General features: G+C 49.9%; 1 pseudogene; it reads left to right on the top strand.

Moving 5' to 3' along the window:
• The first annotated feature begins 5,386 nt into the window (after window positions 1-5,386).
• Window positions 5,387-6,179, top strand: LOC118880318 (annotated as a pseudogene).
• Window positions 6,180-7,857: the final 1,678 nt, after the last annotated feature.

Raw genomic sequence — 7,857 nt, 5'->3', positions numbered from 1 at the left:
TTTGTGGTCCTGAATTTGAGCCAGAGGATCTGGGTTCAGCTTTTGGCCCTGCCATGTTTTTTTTAATTGAGATATAGCTGATGTACAATATTATACAAGTTTCAGGTGTACAACACAGTGATTCATAATTTTTAAAGGTTATACTGCACTTATAGTTAGTATAAACTATTGGTTATATTCCCTGTATTGTACAATATATCCTTGTAGCTTATTTTATACATAATAGTTTGTACCTCTTCATTCCCTACCCCTGTCTTGCCCCTCCCCTCTTTTCTCTCTCCACTGGTAACTACTCATTCGTTCTCTATATCTGTGAGTCAGTTTCGTTTTGTTATATTCACTAGTTTGTTTTATTTTTTAGATTCCTCATATAAGTGATATCATACAGTATTTATCTTTCTCTGTCTGACTTATTTCACTTAGCATAATGCCCTCCAAGTCCATCCATGTTGCAAATGGCAAATTTTGGGGGGTTTTTTATGGCTAAGTATTCATAGTATTCCATTGTATGGGTATACTACATTTTCTTTATCCATTCATCCGTTGATGGACACTTAGGTTCCTGCCATGTCTTAATTGTGGTCTCTGCCCCCTCAGTTTGCTCCTCTGTAAAGTGGGATCACCACTGCCGCTCTGCCTCTGCTATCAGCGAATAGGAAGACAGTCATATACATGAAAATACCTGGCCCAGGGACTTCCCTGGTGGTCCAGTGGTTAAGACTCCGCGTTCCCAATGCAGGGGGCCCAAGTTCAATCCCTGGTCAGGGAACTAGATCCCGCATGCCACAACGAAGATCTCGCACACAGCAATGAAGATCCCTCATGCCACAACTAAGACCTGGCGCAGCCAAATAAATAAATAAATATTAAAAAAAAAATAAAAAACCTGGCCCATAAGGTTAACCTCTTACACTGTTCTGTACAGTGTCTTCACCTTTCTAACGCATCTTCCTATCTGTTACCTCCTTTGAGCATCATGGCACCAAGCAAAAAAGCCAGGCTGTCTTCCTACCCATTTGACAGGAGACAACACTGAGGCCCCAAGAAGTTGCATGACCAAGGGCATCAAGTGGCAGCAGGAGAACCCGGGGACACAAGGCTCCTCGGGCCCGGCCCTGCTGGCTCCCAAGTAGGGGTGCTGAGATCCTTGTGCTTTTCATACAGGCAGGGGACCACCCCACGTCCCAGGTCAAGCTTCCTGATCACATGCAGGGGCCTGGAACAGGGAAGATTCACAAGAATTTGAAGAGTCACAGACATTTGAAAATTCACAAACATTTGAAGGTTCATAAACATTTGAAGATTCACAGACATTGGAAGATTCACAAACATTTGAAGGTTCACAAACATTTGAAGTGTCACAAACATTAGAAGGCATCTGAAGCAGATGCTCAATTTAGGCTAGTTCCAGGGTCAGAACTAGGACAAATGCTTGCAGGTTATAGGAACGTGCAGAAGGGATTTCAAATCATGGTGAAAAGGAACATTGTGAATATGCTGAACTTATGGACAGAACAGGCTGCCTGGCAGTAATGACCTCCCTGTCCCTGGGGTGTGCTCAAGTGCAGACCTGACAGTCAGTTGGTGGAGGTGGCTCAGAGAGGGAGGGAAACCTGAGGGAAGTGAGCCTAGAGAGGGGCTTCTCAACCTTGCTGTGGTTGACACTCTGAGTTGAGGCCCACCCTCAGCACCTGTATGATTTTCAGCAACATCTCTGGCCTTTATCTCTAATGCAGCACAGCCCTCCCCACCCAATCTTTGTGACAATGAAAAATGTCTCCAGACATTGCCAAGTGTCCCCTGGGGCAAAATCACACCCATTTCCCCCCTTCCTTGTTGAGAAACATTGGCTTAGATGACCTTTTAGATCCCCTGAGAGCCCATGATTCCGTCATTCTAGACAAGGAATTACAAGAATCACTGTCATTTTTTGAGCGCCCGTGGCCTGCATGATTGTTAAGCGTCATACATGCATCATCTCACCTAATGTCGTCATCTGTCTCAGTCATTCTGTCTTCTTACACCATTCTTCCTGCTCCTCTGCCTGGCTTACTCCAATTCCTCCCAGATTCAATGTCACTCTCCCTGGAGTCCCTCCCTACCCCACCTCCCCATCTCATTCACACCCCCGCTTTTTTGTTATATTCCAGCTCCCAGCGCCCCCCTAAATAGCACAGCATCTGAGTGCCTCCACGTCTGTCTTCCCACTGGACCGCAGGCTCCTGGAGGGTCACTGGGTCTTGCTCACCTCTGGGACCCCACATGGTAGGGACTCCACACACACACCCACACCCACACCCACACACACACACACACACCGAGGGAGTGAGGCTCTGAGAATTCAGCTCAGCACATCACTAAGCCGACCCTGGTCAGTGGGGCTGCCTGTGACCGCCCTGCGCTACTCGCACACGCCTGAACCCCTCCTCGGGAAACCACCTGCTGCCCGGCCGCGACCCCCCCCTTCCCGGCTCTTCCCGAGCACAAATCTCTGACCCACATGCCAGCAGATGTCCAGACTGCTGGCTCCACGGGAAGGAGGAGGGGCGGGGGGCCGTGTGGGCAGGACCCTCCCTGCAGGAGGAGATGACCTGGATGGGGAAAGTGACCACAGTCGTGTTTACCAAACCCCTGGTCCCTGAGCAGGTCCTCTTCTTCAAAGCTGGAAGGAGATCAGTCTGGGATACACGAGGGAAGCCCAGTCAACTTCCGCCCGGGGGGTGGGCAGGGCAGAGGGTGTTCTGATTTGGCAGGAATCTAGGCACAGGATGGTAGGAAGCCCACTGCCCCTTATGGGCTCAGGCCAGACCTCAGGATCCAGCAACCAGTGCACAATCGGCCACCTCTGCTAAGGTGCTCAGGGCTCCAGAGGTTTCCTTTGTCAAGTGAGGAAGATTTGAACCTTGTTGGTGGTTTCTGACATTTTACGGGTGTTTTTATTTTGTTTTTAGCAAAAGAAACCCCCCTCCTTAAAGGAAAATCTCATGTGATAGCCCAATATGTAAAACCCTGAGCTCTGCCTTCTCAGCGTGCCTCGTTCCCCACTCCCCCAAATAGCCCTGGGTCACCTCCCCGCCCCCCAGGGCTCCTCGGGGCCCGGTTTGAAACCCACAGGGGTTTCTTTGAGGCCCTTCTAGCTCCTGTGGTCTGCAGTTCTATAACTGGCCCCACCAAATGGTGAAATGCAACCAAACATGCCAGGGACGGGGGTTGGGGGGACGTGTATGTGATGCGCACTCAGGGTCTCGCAAGGCCCAGGGGATGGCTGTGACTGGGGTTGTCCTTGAACATGCTGAGATGGAAAATTCTGGTCATTTGAGTATTGTGTTTATTTCTGTGGGTCTCTGGATAAACAGGAATTCACAGTACCCAGCAAAGATAAACGTATGGAACTCATTACCCCAGAAAGGGTTACAGGCCGAGGACATGAGCACACCCAGGCAGGCCCCGCTGTGTTTGGATGACAGAGACACACAGGTCTGGTCCCAGCCTGACGGCAGCGGCCACAGCCCCAAGACAACAGCTGTAACTCTGAAATGCTGCACAAGCACTTTCTCATCCCTTTGAGGTTTGCTGTACATTCTTTTTCCTTTTTTTTTTTTTAACTGATTAAGAAACCGAGACTCAGAGAGGTACAGTCACTTGGAAGTGGCTGAAGCCAGAGTTCTCAGCTACACTGTCAAGGGCCTCCCAGGCCATCCTCTGAGTGGCCCTGAGCAAACCCAGGCTTGGTCTCCTAACCTGGATGCTGCGGGTGTTTGGTGGGAGCCTGCCTTCGCATCAGCACAAGTGGCTTGAGTGATTGCTCAGGGCTGGGGATTGAGTTAGATGCTGATGATAGAGAAATGAATAAAGACATGGCCCCTGCTACATCAGGACAAGGGGCTAAGGGTTTACTCTGCCAGGCAGCTGGTGGGTGAGCGTTTGAAGATGGTTTCATTGAGAAGGGGATGTCTGAGCCCACTGGGAGACTGAGTAGTCAAGTGGCAGATGGAAGCAGCAGGGAATAGCATTTCCACCTGAGGGAATAGCCTATGCTAAGGTGCAGAGGCATGAGGAAGGATCTCAAAAGATTCTTCCAGCTCTAACCACCACGAGTATTGATAGGTTATTAAGGGATGATGAGGGAGGAAGTGTTAAGTGTCCCAGGATCAATATCTCAGAGAAGGAATAGGGTTTCTCCTTCTCAGGCTTCAGGGACCCTGGGGCTACCCATGGAGAACATATCTGATAATAATGAGAATCTCTGGGTCAGTCCTCACAGGAGCTAGGTGAACCTTTTAGGAATTGTGTTCGTTTCCTGTGGCTGCCCGTAACAAATGACCGCAAACTGGGTGACCTAAAACAGTAGACATTTATTCTCCCACAGTTCTGGAGGCCAGAAGTCTGCAATCAAGGTGTGGGCAGCACCATGCTCCCTCTGAAGGCTCTGGGGGAGAATCCTTTCTTGCCTCTTCCAGGTGGCTTCTAGAAGATGGCTCTAGGCTTTCCTTAGCTTGTGACTGCCTCACTCCAGTCTCTGTCTCTGTCTTCACATGACCTTCTTCCCTGTGTGTCTCAAATCTCCCTTTGCCTTTCTCGCTCTCTCTTTTTTTTTTTCCTTCGGCCATGCCGTGCTGCTTGCAGGATCTCAGTTCCCCAACCAGGGACTGAACCCAGGCCACAGCAGTGAAAGCCCAGAATCCTAACCAGTAGGTCACCAGGGAATTCCCTCTCTGCCTTTCTCTTATAAGGACACTTGTCATTGGATTTAGGACCTACCTGGATAATCCAGAATAATCTCATTTAGAGATCCTTGACTTATTACATCTGCAAGAAATCTTTTCCAGATGAGGTCACAGTGACATGTTCTGGGATGTGGATGTACCTTTTTGGGGGACCACTATTCAACCCACTACAGGGATCAACCATCCTATGGCCTTGTTTTGAGGTTGGGGACACTGAGTCTCAGCCAGGAAAAGGCTCTTGCCCACGGCCAGCCAGTCAGTGACAGAGCTAGCACAGGGACCCTGGTATTGATGCCACCATTGTCAGCATAGCATAACAGGCATATTTCTTAGCACAGGCCAGACATTGTTCTATGTTATACGTCTATTAACTCAGAGTGACCACAACCTACAGAAGAGGACAGAGGCACAGAGAGGTCCAGGAACTTGCCCAAAGCCACACAGCCAGTCTGTGGTCCTGCACTCCCCACTGGGGACCCCATGTGTCCCCTGATACATAGGAGTTGGTACACATTTGTGAGTGCCGGCTGTGGAATGGTCCTCTGTACAGCTCTGAGGACTCAGAGGGATAGAACAGGGGGTGGTCTAGCTGGGGAGATAGACACATATAAGATGACTTCTTAGAATATGGGGGAGGTCCTTGCGGCATCAGGCAGGAGACCGCCGAGGCAGACTCAATGACTGAGGCTGATGTAAATCCGAAGGCCTACCCTCTTGCAGATGCCCACCTCACCAAGAAACTATTGGACCTCGTTCAGCAGTCATGTATCTACAAGCAGCTTCGAAAAGGAGCCAATGAGGCCACCAAAACCCTCAACAGAGGCATCTCTGAGTTCATTGTGATGGCTGCAGACGCCGAGCCCCTGGAGATCATCCTGCACCTCCCACTGCTGTGTGAGGACAAGAATGTGCCCTAAGTGTTTGTGTGCTCCAAGCAGGCCCTGGGGCGAGCCCGTGGGGTCTCCAGGCCTGTCATCACCTGTTCTGTCACCATCAAAGAAGGCTCACAACTGAAGCAGCAGATCCAATCCATCCAACAGTCCATTGAAAGGCTCTTAGTCTAAACAGGTGGCCTCTGCCACACTCCCTGCTGCTGACTCCTACCCCAGGGGTTATGTATCGTTTGTCTGTTAGCATATAGTATTTCCAGCTACCTTCTATTGTTATAAAATATTGTAGTGCTCAATTTGGTTTTTGTATTTTTGTATTGTTTTTGTCTTGTTTTTAGGTTGTCATCTCCTCCCCAGCCTCTCCTGTAATCTCCACTTCCACTCTCTCTCTGCCATCTTATCCTCCCTTTTGGAAAATGCATGCCCAGAACAGGTGGAAGCAGGGTGGTTGACACCATTCAAAGGCAGGGAAGAGCCAAGGTAGAGATTTGGTTCCAGCTTTCAGGTGCCAACTTCCTACTGTGCAGGGCATGATGGAAGTAAACACTGTCCACTTTGTATCCCTTGTGCCCAGCATACAGGATCGTGTTTGAATAATCAAGGGGTTTCCTTTGCTCTCTAGGGCATTATGTATCATTTGGGGAGGAAGCACGTATTCTGTGAAGTTGTTGGGTGTATGTCCCAAGAGTCAGTTTCTGATGTACCCCTGCTGTTTGCTTTGGGTAATATATTTCCCCCCCAACTCCCACCTATGCCTCTGAGGGTGGCAGGGCAACAACATACCAAAGAGATATGCTGCAAAATTCCAGAGGCGCCTTGGTGAGTGAGACATGGGACAGTTGACCTAGGTCTTGAAGGTGTGGCAAGAGGTTCTGGAATGGAGGATTCTGGGCCAGTCATGGAGAACTGGGAGCTACAGCAGAGATGATGGAATTCAAGGGAACATCCTTGCTTTGGTGAATGGAGGTTTCTTCAGTAGACACTTGGTACCAGCTCTGAGAGCCCTGACCCCTGCCTATGTCCTGCCATGATGTGGGTCAGATGTATGCATTCTCTGTCACAGCAGAAGGACAGTGCTAATGTGTCATTCTTGTGAGCATCCTAATAAAGAACACATATAGTCATAAAAAAAAAAAAAGAATATGGGGGAGACACCAGCTTGGGGGTGCGGGGAGAATTCTCACAGGAGAAGAGGCCCAATTAGGAGGCTTCTCAGGAGGATGAAATGATACAGAGGAAAAAGAATGTGAAGGATGCGCTAGACACGGAGACTGGATGTACAGAGGCAGGGAAGCAGGAATAAGCATGGCATGTCCTGGGGACCACAAGCAGTTTGGTTTTGCTGGAGAATAAAGCAGGAAGTGATGGGGAATGAGGCTCAGGGGTGGGCAGAGCACAAGGTAAGACTTTGGACTTGCTCCTGAGGGTACTGGGGAGCCACTGAGGGTTTTAAGCAGAAGCTGCATCGGCTGATTTGTGTTTTAGAAAGATTACTCGGGCCCCAACCTTGACTAGGGCCCCCGGGGCCATGCCTAGTGTGGCTGGGGGCATCTCTGCAAGGACCCCTCACAAGGGTGCCATGTGCCCTGCCCTGGAGTCTAGCTCCGGTCCCTGGCTTAGCAGGTGTGAGATGAAGCTGAGATTTGAGGCAGAAAGACCTGTGCCTTGTTGACTCCCCTCCGTCTCCCTTTTTGTTCAGGAAGCCCAGGTCGTGCCAGAAGTCTAGGGAAGTGGAAGACAAAAGGTCTGCAGACAGAATTCATGTGGGGCAGGCAGGCAGCGGCCTCTGGGAAAGATGCCTAACAGGACATTAAAGGAAGTGGGCAGATCAGCATTTCCCAGACCGTGTCCACAGAATATAGTTATAAAAGATCTATGGACATGCTGCACTCGCCCCTCCCACCTGACTGTCCTAAAGGCTCTGAGAAGTCCCACAACGAAGACATCTTTTTGATTTTGTTTAACCCAGAGTTTCCCAAACTTTTTTGATGCAAAGTCCTTTCATTCTCTGAACACCAGTGAGCTTCCCCTGAGGGTGGAGAGCAGTGGATCCCCCCATCCCCAGTGGGCCATGCTGATCCCTTGCTGGGATGCGCACCGCATCCCTGAGCCTCCATTTCCTCCTCACTGCCTCCTTTGAGTCAGTTGTCTTCTGTATTACAGTGACCACATGGCCTCCCTGTAAAACGGCTCTTGTGTTTTCACGCACCCACACCCCCGGCTCTAGTAGCTGGCACAGA

Source organism: Balaenoptera musculus, chromosome 14 (genome assembly GCF_009873245.2).
Source record: "Balaenoptera musculus isolate JJ_BM4_2016_0621 chromosome 14, mBalMus1.pri.v3, whole genome shotgun sequence".
Classification (NCBI taxonomy): Eukaryota; Metazoa; Chordata; class Mammalia; order Artiodactyla; family Balaenopteridae; genus Balaenoptera; species Balaenoptera musculus.
The sequence above is the reverse complement of the archived record's forward strand: the minus strand, read 5'-3'. Positions and strand labels throughout refer to the sequence as shown.